Source organism: Xenopus tropicalis, chromosome 8 (genome assembly GCF_000004195.4).
Source record: "Xenopus tropicalis strain Nigerian chromosome 8, UCB_Xtro_10.0, whole genome shotgun sequence".
Classification (NCBI taxonomy): Eukaryota; Metazoa; Chordata; class Amphibia; order Anura; family Pipidae; genus Xenopus; species Xenopus tropicalis.
In genome coordinates this window covers 136,017,449-136,027,209 of record NC_030684.2, presented here as the reverse complement: position 1 = coordinate 136,027,209, position 9,761 = coordinate 136,017,449, and positions in this window count along the sequence as shown.

Here is a 9,761-nt window from a genome sequence, read left to right as displayed (position 1 = left end):
TTTTTCCTATGTGACAGATGATATGGAAACATAAGGTTATTGCTTTCACACACCCACTGCTAATATCCTTATCATTTACAATAGGGGGTACATAATCCCTTATAATACATGAGTGATACTCAGAGTTCCCTGTATAACTCAGCCTGCAGCCTTGTGCCTTTATATGGGCACAGAACCCCTCAGTGACTGCTAATATCCTTATCATTTACAGTAGGGGGTACATTATCCCTTATAATACATGAGTGATACTCAGAGTTCCCTGTATAACTCAGCCTGCAGCCTTGTGCCTTTATATGGGCACAGAACCCCTCAGTGACTGCTAATATCCTTATCATTTACAGTAGGGGGTACATTATCCCTTATAATACATGAGTGATACTCAGAGTTCCCTGTATAACTCAGCCTGCAGCCTTGTGCCTTTATATGGGCACAGAACCCCTCAGTGACTGCTAATATCCTTATCATTTACAGTAGGGGGTACATTATCCCTTATAATACATGAGTGATACTCAGAGTTCCCTGTATAACTCAGCCTGCAGCCTTGTGCCTTTATATGAGCACAGAACCCCTCAGTGACTGCTAATATCCTTATCATTTACAGTAGGGGGTACATTATCCCTTATAATACATGAGTGATACTCAGAGTTCCCTGTATAACTCAGCCTGCAGCCTTGTGCCTTTATATGGGCACAGAACCCCTCAGTGACTGCTAATATCCTTATCATTTACAGTAGGGGGTACATTACCCCTTATAATACATGAGTGATACTCAGAGTTCCCTGTATAACTCAGCCTGCAGCCTTGTGCCTTTATATGGGCACAGAACCCCTCAGTGACTGCTAATATCCTTATCATTTACAGTAGGGGGTACATTATCCCTTATAATACATGAGTGATACTCAGAGTTCCCTGTATAACTCAGCCTGCAGCCTTGTGCCTTTATATGGGCACAGAACCCCTCAGTGACTGCTAATATCCTTATCATTTACAGTAGGGGGTACATTACCCCTTATAATACATGAGTGATACTCAGAGTTCCCTGTATAACTCAGCCTGCAGCCTTGTGCCTTTATATGGGCACAGAACCCCTCAGTGACTGCTAATATCCTTATCATTTACAGTAGGGGGTACATTATCCCTTATAATACATGAGTGATACTGAGAGTTCCCTGTATAACTCTGATAAATATAAATTGCTTTAGTACTTACTTTGCACTATGAAATGAAATAAACGAAAACACACCATATCATCATCTCTTATGACTGCCCTATATCTTCCCGTGTCCCTGATGCGCAGATCATTTATAATAAGGGAACCCTGACTGGAGATTCTCAGTCTCCCCTGGTATCGATCATTGCCGTAAGCAGTCACATTTCCAGACTCAGCAATCACGTGCCGTTTATAATTAGTATAAACACCCCAAACAATATATCCCCTGTCAGCACCGGGAAATATGATTTGGCCTCTCTCTTCGGCAGACAATGAGATGAGAACACTACAACCAACACATCCAACTCCTGAAATACAGAAAATGTCAACAGGATTAATCCCAGGGGGTTTCAAGAAAAAACACCAATATCATGTGCACATCTTAAAAAGTGTCAGTTGTTGTGTGTCAGTGGCACTGCACGTGCTCAGTGTGCTCTGGGCTGCTATGAAGCAACTAATAGACCAGGGGTGGCCACAATTTTTTCCTTTGAGGTTGACTGACGTACGCATTCATGCAGCCCTTCCGCAACCCCGACTTAATCGCGGTCCACCAGAAATCCACGGGGGATCCACTGGTGGACCACAATCAACATTTTGGCCACCCCTGTAATAGAGGCTGTAGGGCATTATCAATAAACTAGCAAAAAATAAGGCACGTCTGTCATTTTGCGATTTAATTAAGCAGTTTCAACAGGCACGGATTTGCAGCAAATTTCCTCAGTTCGGCAAAAAAATTTGGGCGGAAAAATTCAAAATAGGAACGGTCGCATCAAAAATAGTCGCACGTGTCAAAAAAAATGCAGAATAACTGCGGTTTGTGAATTTTTTGCCGTTTTGCAAGTTTTCTGTAGTTTCGCAGTGGGTTCTGGTGAAATCTTTTCCACCTTTTTCTCAGTAGTCACTGTTCTTTCTACGCCTTTACATTCATTGATACTTTCTCTTTCCACCCCACATCTCTTGCCTTATCCACTTCATCTGCTCCCCCCCAGCCTTTGCTTATAAAATACATATATAAATACAGGTATGGGACCCGTTATCCGGAAACCCAATATACAGAAAGTTACGAATTATGGGAAGGTCATCTCCCATAGATTCCATTATAATCAAATAATCATTGGGTTTATTTAATGGTTAAATGATTCCCTTTTCTCTGTAATAATAAAACAGTACCTGTACTTGATCCCAACTAAGATATAATTACCCCTTATTGGGGCAGAACAGCCCTATTGGGTTTATTTAATGGTTAAATGATTCCCTTTTCTCTGTAATAATAAAACAGTACCTGTACTTGATCCCAACTAAGATATAATTACCCCTTATTGGGGCAGAACAGCCCTATTGGGTTTATTTCATGGTTAAATGATTCCCTTTTCTCTGTAATAATAAAACAGTACCTGTACTTGATCCCAACTAAGATATAATTACCCCTTATTGGGGCAGAACAGCCCTATTGGGTTTATTTAATGGGTAAATGATTCCCTTTTCTCTGTAATAATAAAACAGTACCTATACTTGATCCCAACTAAGATATAATTACCCCTTATTGGGGCAGAACAGCCCTATTGGGTTTATTTAATGGTTAAATGATTCCCTTTTCTCTGTAATAATAAAACAGTACCTATACTTGATCCCAACTAAGATATAATTACCCCTTATTGGGGCAGAACAGCCCTATTGGGTTTATTTCATGGTTAAATGATTCCCTTTTCTCTGTAATAATAAAACAGTACCTATACTTGATCCCAACTAAGATATAATTACCCCTTATTGGGGCAGAACAGCCCTATTGGGTTTATTTCATGGTTAAATGATTCCCTTTTCTCTGTAATAATAAAACAGTACCTGTACTTGATCCCAACTAAGATATAATTACCCCTTATTGGGGCAGAACAGCCCTATTGGGTTTATTTAATGGTTAAATGATTCCCTTTTCTCTGTAATAATAAAACAGTACCTATACTTGATCCCAACTAAGATATAATTACCCCTTATTGGGGGCAGAACAGCCCTATTGGGTTTATTTCATGGTTAAATGATCCCTTTTCTCTGTAATAATAAAACAGTACCTGTACTTGATCCCAACTAAGATATAATTACCCCTTATTGGGGCAGAACAGCCCTATTGGGTTTATTTAATGGTTAAATGATTCCCTTTTCTCTGTAATAATAAAACAGTACCTGTACTTGATCCCAACTAAGATATAATTACCCCTTATTGGGGGCAGAACAGCCCTATTGGGTTTATTTAATGGTTAAATGATTCCCTTTTCTCTGTAATAATAAAACAGTACCTGTACTTGATCCCAACTAAGATATAATTACCCCTTATTGGGGCAGAACAGCCCTATTGGGTTTATTTCATGGTTAAATGATTCCCTTTTCTCTGTAATAATAAAACAGTACCTGTACTTGATCCCAACTAAGATATAATTACCCCTTATTGGGGCAGAACAGCCCTATTGGGTTTATTTAATGGTTAAATGATTCCCTTTTCTCTGTAATAATAAAACAGTACCATCATTTTTTATGCTGCTTTACCTGTTAGTTAGCCCCACATACTAATCTGAAGGAGTCATTTTGAAGTGTGTAAAGGTAGGCACCTATTGGCCATATTTTTTCACATTGGCATCTGGTCCCTTTGCCTAGAAAATGTTTTAGATCTAAATGTCTTTTAAAATATCTGACTCTGACACAGAGCTGTATATAGACAGACAAATCCATGGATTGTTTAAACCAGAAGAGATGAACAGAGAAAAAGAGAGAGACATTAAATAGAGAATTTGAACAGAAATAATAAAACTTACTTTTCAAGACACAGAGAAGTATTACGGACTGGCAGAAGAGGGAAGCCATGTTCTCTCTGGTCCCTTTTCTTTTACTTGTTTTGCTTCTTTTTACTTTCTCTTTGCTCATTTATTTTAACACTAACAACAACTTGCTAAGGTAGACTGGACAGGATGCAGACTGTACATTTATACTTGTATGGGACAAAAAACAAATCATTATTTTTAAACCCAACATTTACTCAAGGGCCCCCTTGGCTTATGATAAATAAAACATTGTGTGTTTGTGAGTTTTTATATATAAAAATGAAACGACTTATGTGCATCTACAGTATGACTGCCCAATGGGAAGATATATACAGTATATATATAAATAAAGTCCGGCTTGGGACTCCTCCAGTTACATGGGAGAAACAGGAGAAACAATAGGTTAGCTGAAAGCAGTTCTAATGTGTAGTGCTCCTTCTGAAAGCTCAGACTCAGGCACACTTTACTGCTGCGCTGCAAGTTGGAGTGATAAACCCCCCTCCCAGCAGCCGATCAGCAGAACATTGGGAAGGGAGCAAGATAGCAGCTCCCAGTAGGTATCAGAATAGCACTCAATAGTAAGAAATCCAAGTCCGGCTTGGGACTCCTCCAGTTACATGGGAGTAGAAGAAACAATAGGTTAGCTGAAAGCAGTTCTAATGTGTAGCGCTGGCTGAAAGCTCAGACTCAGGCACACTTTACTGCTGCGCTGCAAGTTGGAATGATATCCCCCCCTCACCCCCAGCAGCCGATCAGCAGAACAATGGGAAGGGAGCAAGATAGCAGCTCCCAGTAGGTATCAGAATAGCACTCAATAGTAAGAAATTCAAGTCCGGCTTGGGACTCCTCCAGTTACATGGGAGTAGGAGAAACAATAGGTTAGCTGAAAGCAGTTCTAATGTGTAGCGCTGGCTGAAAGCTCAGACTCAGGCACACTTTACTGCTGCGCTGCAAGTTGGAGTGATAAACCCCCCCTCCCAGCTGCTGATCAGCAGAACAATGGGAAGGGAGCAAGATAGCAGCTCCCAGTAGGTATCAGAATAGCACTCAATAGTAAGAAATCCAAGTCCGGCTTGGGACTCCCCCAGTTACATGGGAGTAGGAGAAACAATAGGTTAGATGAAAGCAGTTCTAATGTGTAGCGCTGGCTGAAAGCTCAGACTCAGGCACACTTTACTGCTGCGCTGCAAGTTGGAGTGATACCCCCCCTCACCCCCAGCAGCCGATCAGCAGAACAATGGGAAGGGAGCAAGATAGCAGCTCCCAGTAGGTATCAGAATAGCACTCAATAGTAAGAAATCCAAGTCCGGCTTGGGACTCCTCCAGTTACATGGCAGTAGGAGAAACAATAGGTTAGCTGAAAGCAGTTCCAATGTGTAGCGCTGGCTGAAAGCTCAGACTCAGGCACAATGCACTGAGATGGCTCCTACACACCAATATTACAGCTACAAATACATTTATTGGTTCAAGAATAAAATGGAAGAGTGAATTATTTGCTATGTAAACAGTGTAGCCCTGTTGTTACCCTTCATAGGGCAAGTAGTAAGTACAGGTAGAGGTTTTGGATTTCTGACACTGTTTTTTTGTGCAACAATTGGCTGAAAAAACTCTCAGTAACAAATGTTTTTCAAATACAAACGTCTCATCTCTCACCTCTAACACCGCAATATTCTCAGTAACACACATGCATCAGAACGTGTGAAATAGTTATTATAGGTATCACATCCTTCCTCCCCTGCCCCCATTGGTACAGTGTCCTTGTGGGGTCATACTGAGAAACCCATTGTTGGTCAGGGCTCTATTTGCTCACAGCAATATTACAGATGTGCCAGGACCCATTGCTGCTTTGAAGCCCATGCTCTTTATATTTCACAGGCAATGGGAATTACTATGGTACAGGAAGTATAGACATGGGAAATAAAATTAAAAAAATTAATCTGTTGGGTTCAGGCGTTGCACCTACAATTTCCTACCAGATTAAGTTCACGTGTCCATTCACTGCCCAATAGAAGCTTCAGGCTCCAGGAGGAGTTGGCAGTGATATCAGCGGTGTATGGGGCCCTATACAGTCCTCTATGAACCAATAGACAGCGTTACAATGGGCGGCACTTATCAGGCACTGCCCATAGTTCCCATACAGTAAATAATGTTTGTATTTAAGCTATATTAAAATAAGTCATACCTAGGGTTTAGTGATATGTGGGTAGAGAAAACCTCCTAACCCCCTAACCAGGCCCGGATTTGTGGAGAGGCCACAAAGACCCAGGCCTTGGGCGGCAGAAGTTTAGGGGTGGCATGCCGCCCCGCCGCAATTACATTTTTACATTTTGCTCCCATACGTAGCAATGGGGACCTCTCCCCACTGCTCCGTATGCCCGCTCCCAGCCTGAACCTTACCCGACCTGGCTTCTCCGCTCTATTTATAGACCTGTGCCCACCCCACAATGATGTCACAAAAGGGGTGGGTTTTGTCGGGCGTGCACCTATAAATACAGAACCTCGAAGCGGTTGTCGGCAGTGTAAGGTTGCAGGCAGGGTGGGTGAGCAGAAGGGCTCAACCCAAACCCGCTCATAACCCGCAAGTGATGTGCCGAGGTCGTCCCAAACCTCACTAGGCAGGGGAAGGGCAGTGATGTCACAGGGGTGGGAAAGAGGAGGGACCATTATGTCACAGGAGTGGGGAAGAGGTGGGGCCGTTATGTCACAGGGGTGGGAAAGAGGAGGGACCGTTATGTCACAGGAGTGGGGAAGAGGTGGGGCCGTTATGTCACAGGGGTGGGGAAAAGGCGGGACCGTTATATCACAGGAGTGGAGAAGAGGTGGGGCCGTTATGTCACAGGGGTGGGGAAGAGGTAGGGCCGTTATGTCACAGGGGTGGGGAAAAGGCGGGGCAGTGACTTCACTTCAGTGAGTCCTGCCCGGTTTTTCTAATTTTGGAAAACAGGCAGAGGGTTTTGACCTGGACAATAGTGATGAGCGGACTTTTTCGCCAGGCATGGATTTGCAGCGAATTTCTGCATTTCGCCATTGGCGAATTGTTTCGCGAAACTTTTCTGAAAATTCATTACCGAAAAATTAGTTGTGCATCAAAAAAAGTCACGGCAAATTAGGCATGGTCGCTGCAAAATCGGGCACCGTCGCAAATTTTCTTGTTTTGCCAAATTTTATGGCGAAGTGAAACGGAACAGATTCGCTCATCACTACTGGCCAACCCTTCCAAAAACCAGGCTGTCTGGGGCAAAACCGGGCAGGTGGTAACCCTAGTCATCCCCATTATTTCAATCTCAGAAATATTCCCTGGGAACCCTATTTTCAATTGCTAAAGATCTTGGAGACCTGGGATAAAATTCCCGAATAGATTTTCAAATATAACTCCAGGGGGCTGATTTACTTACCCACGAACGGGTCGAATGGAGTCCGATTGCGTTTTTTTCGTAATGATCGGTACTTTGAGATTTTTTCGTATGTTTTGCGATTTTTTCGGATTCTTTACGAATTTTTCGGATCCAATACGATTTTTGCGTAAAAACGCGAGTTTTCCTATCCATTACGAAAGTTGCGTAAAAAGTTGCGCATTTTGCGTAGCGTTAAAACTTACGCGAAAAGTTGCGCATTTTTCGCGTAAGTTTTAACGCTACGAAAAATGCGCAACTTTTTACGCAACTTTCGTAATGGATACGAAAAACTCGCGTTTTTACGCAAAAATCGTATTGATAACGAAAAATTCGTACAGAATCCGAAAAAATCGCAAAACATACGAAAAAGTCGCAAAATGTTCGTTTTCAAGTCGGAACTTTTCCAATTCGGGTCGGATTCGTGGGTTAGTAAATCAGCCCCCAGGTGTGCATGGGTAACAAAAAACATTGAACAAATTGGGGGGAATGCAACAAAAGTCGCTAACGGAAAAATTATTTGAAAATGTATGCCCCTGTGCCAGCAAATTTGCCTTTGCGCAATGTTATATGGGCTTTGTGAATGTGGAATCTGTTTAGAAAAGAAGTCTGAGAATGTTATTGTTTGCGAAATTGCGCAGTGTATGTAATAAACCAGGAACATATTTAGGATTATGTAATAAAAGGTATAACGTTTGCTACAGGTCTTGTTCCTTTAGCAACCAATCAGCAGGCACCATTTACTGGTCAGCTGTATAAAAGCAAACATCTTATTGGTTGCTACGGGTTACTGCACCGGGGCTAATGATATACCTTTTATTACATATGGGAGGGTGAGTGGGCGCTGCTGTACTGGCGTATGGGGGGGGGTTGGATGCTTAAACGTTCCCCAGTTTCTTGGGGAGTTATAAACCCTGAGTCCCTTAGTGCTGCCGGTGCGGTACCTGTATGGCTATGGTGCTGGCGGGATGTACTTCTGTTTCCGGCAGTGGTCACTCTGAGCTGAACCCTCCATTCTGTGGTTTTAATTTCCCCTTCGGCCCTGCCTGACACATAAGGAGGCAAAGTATCACAGGTTTTAACACAAATGTGTTTATTTCTCATTCCCTGCTTCAGCTCATCATGTCTGTCCTGTTCCTTATTATCTCTCTCAGTAAGTACCGGCCAATTCACTTACATTGCCTGATATTTTGTTATTATATGTCTATTTTACTATTAGATTGTAAGTGCTTCTGGGCAGGGACTGCCTCCCTCTAACACTGAGCGCTTAGTCTTATTTGTATTTAATATTATATTGCTTCCTGTCTGTCTGTAGCACTAAATATAAATACTATCATTTGGGGGTATGTTCCCATTGGGGCCCCTACATGCCACATACTTAGCTAAACCTATACATATTGGGCATCAAACTGTTCAGTGGGCCCCTGGCGTTCATATTTAGGGTGTTTTGTCTTGGTACCTAATGCTATGTGGGAGATAAGATGCTTCAAAGTGGAAGCTTTGAGTTGATATTTGGAAATGTCATCAAAATTGACAACTTTAGAAATGCTTTGCGGCTTGGTACTTTGGAGTAGAAAGACATGGGTACCCATTTTAGATTCGGGGGAATGTGTACTTTCCAAAAATATATGACTTTCTGGGGTGAGCGTACTTTTTACTAGCTTCATCCCACATATAATGTGTTGATTTTGCAGGAGCTGAAATGACAGAAATGACAGTACATATGGGGGTATGTTCCCATTGGGGCCCCTACATGCCGCATACTTAGGGAAACCTATACATATTGGGCATCAAACTGTTCAGGGGACCCCTGGTGTTCATATTTAGGGTGTTTTATTTGGTTACTTTATGACCTGTAGGAGATAAGATACTATAGACTGGAAGCTTTGAAGCGATTTTTTAAATATTTCACAAATTTTGATAAAAACCAATAACTTTAGGAAAGCATTGTGACTTGATAGTTTGGAGTAGACAGACAGTTGTGCCTATTCTGTATTCCCCAGAATCTCTTCTTTCCATAAATGTATAATTTCTGGGATAAACCTTCTGTTAGTGGAATTTTTGACCTTGAAATCTAAAGTATGCAGCTTTCTGGAGCAGTGCTTTGGGAATTTGGTAGGTACTGCTGGGAGTTTGTGACCTATACAAGTGAGAAATCTCCATAAAACTATATATATTTGGTATTGGCACGTTCAGGAGACATGGGACTTTCCAAATCAGTTGTATTTTTGAGCATAAAATAATTTTTGTTTCTAGTATGTGTGTTTATATTATGGAAAATTAGATTTTTTTTTCATTTTTAGACATTTAGAAGCCTATATCTTGTTACAGAATTGGAATTATGCAAAA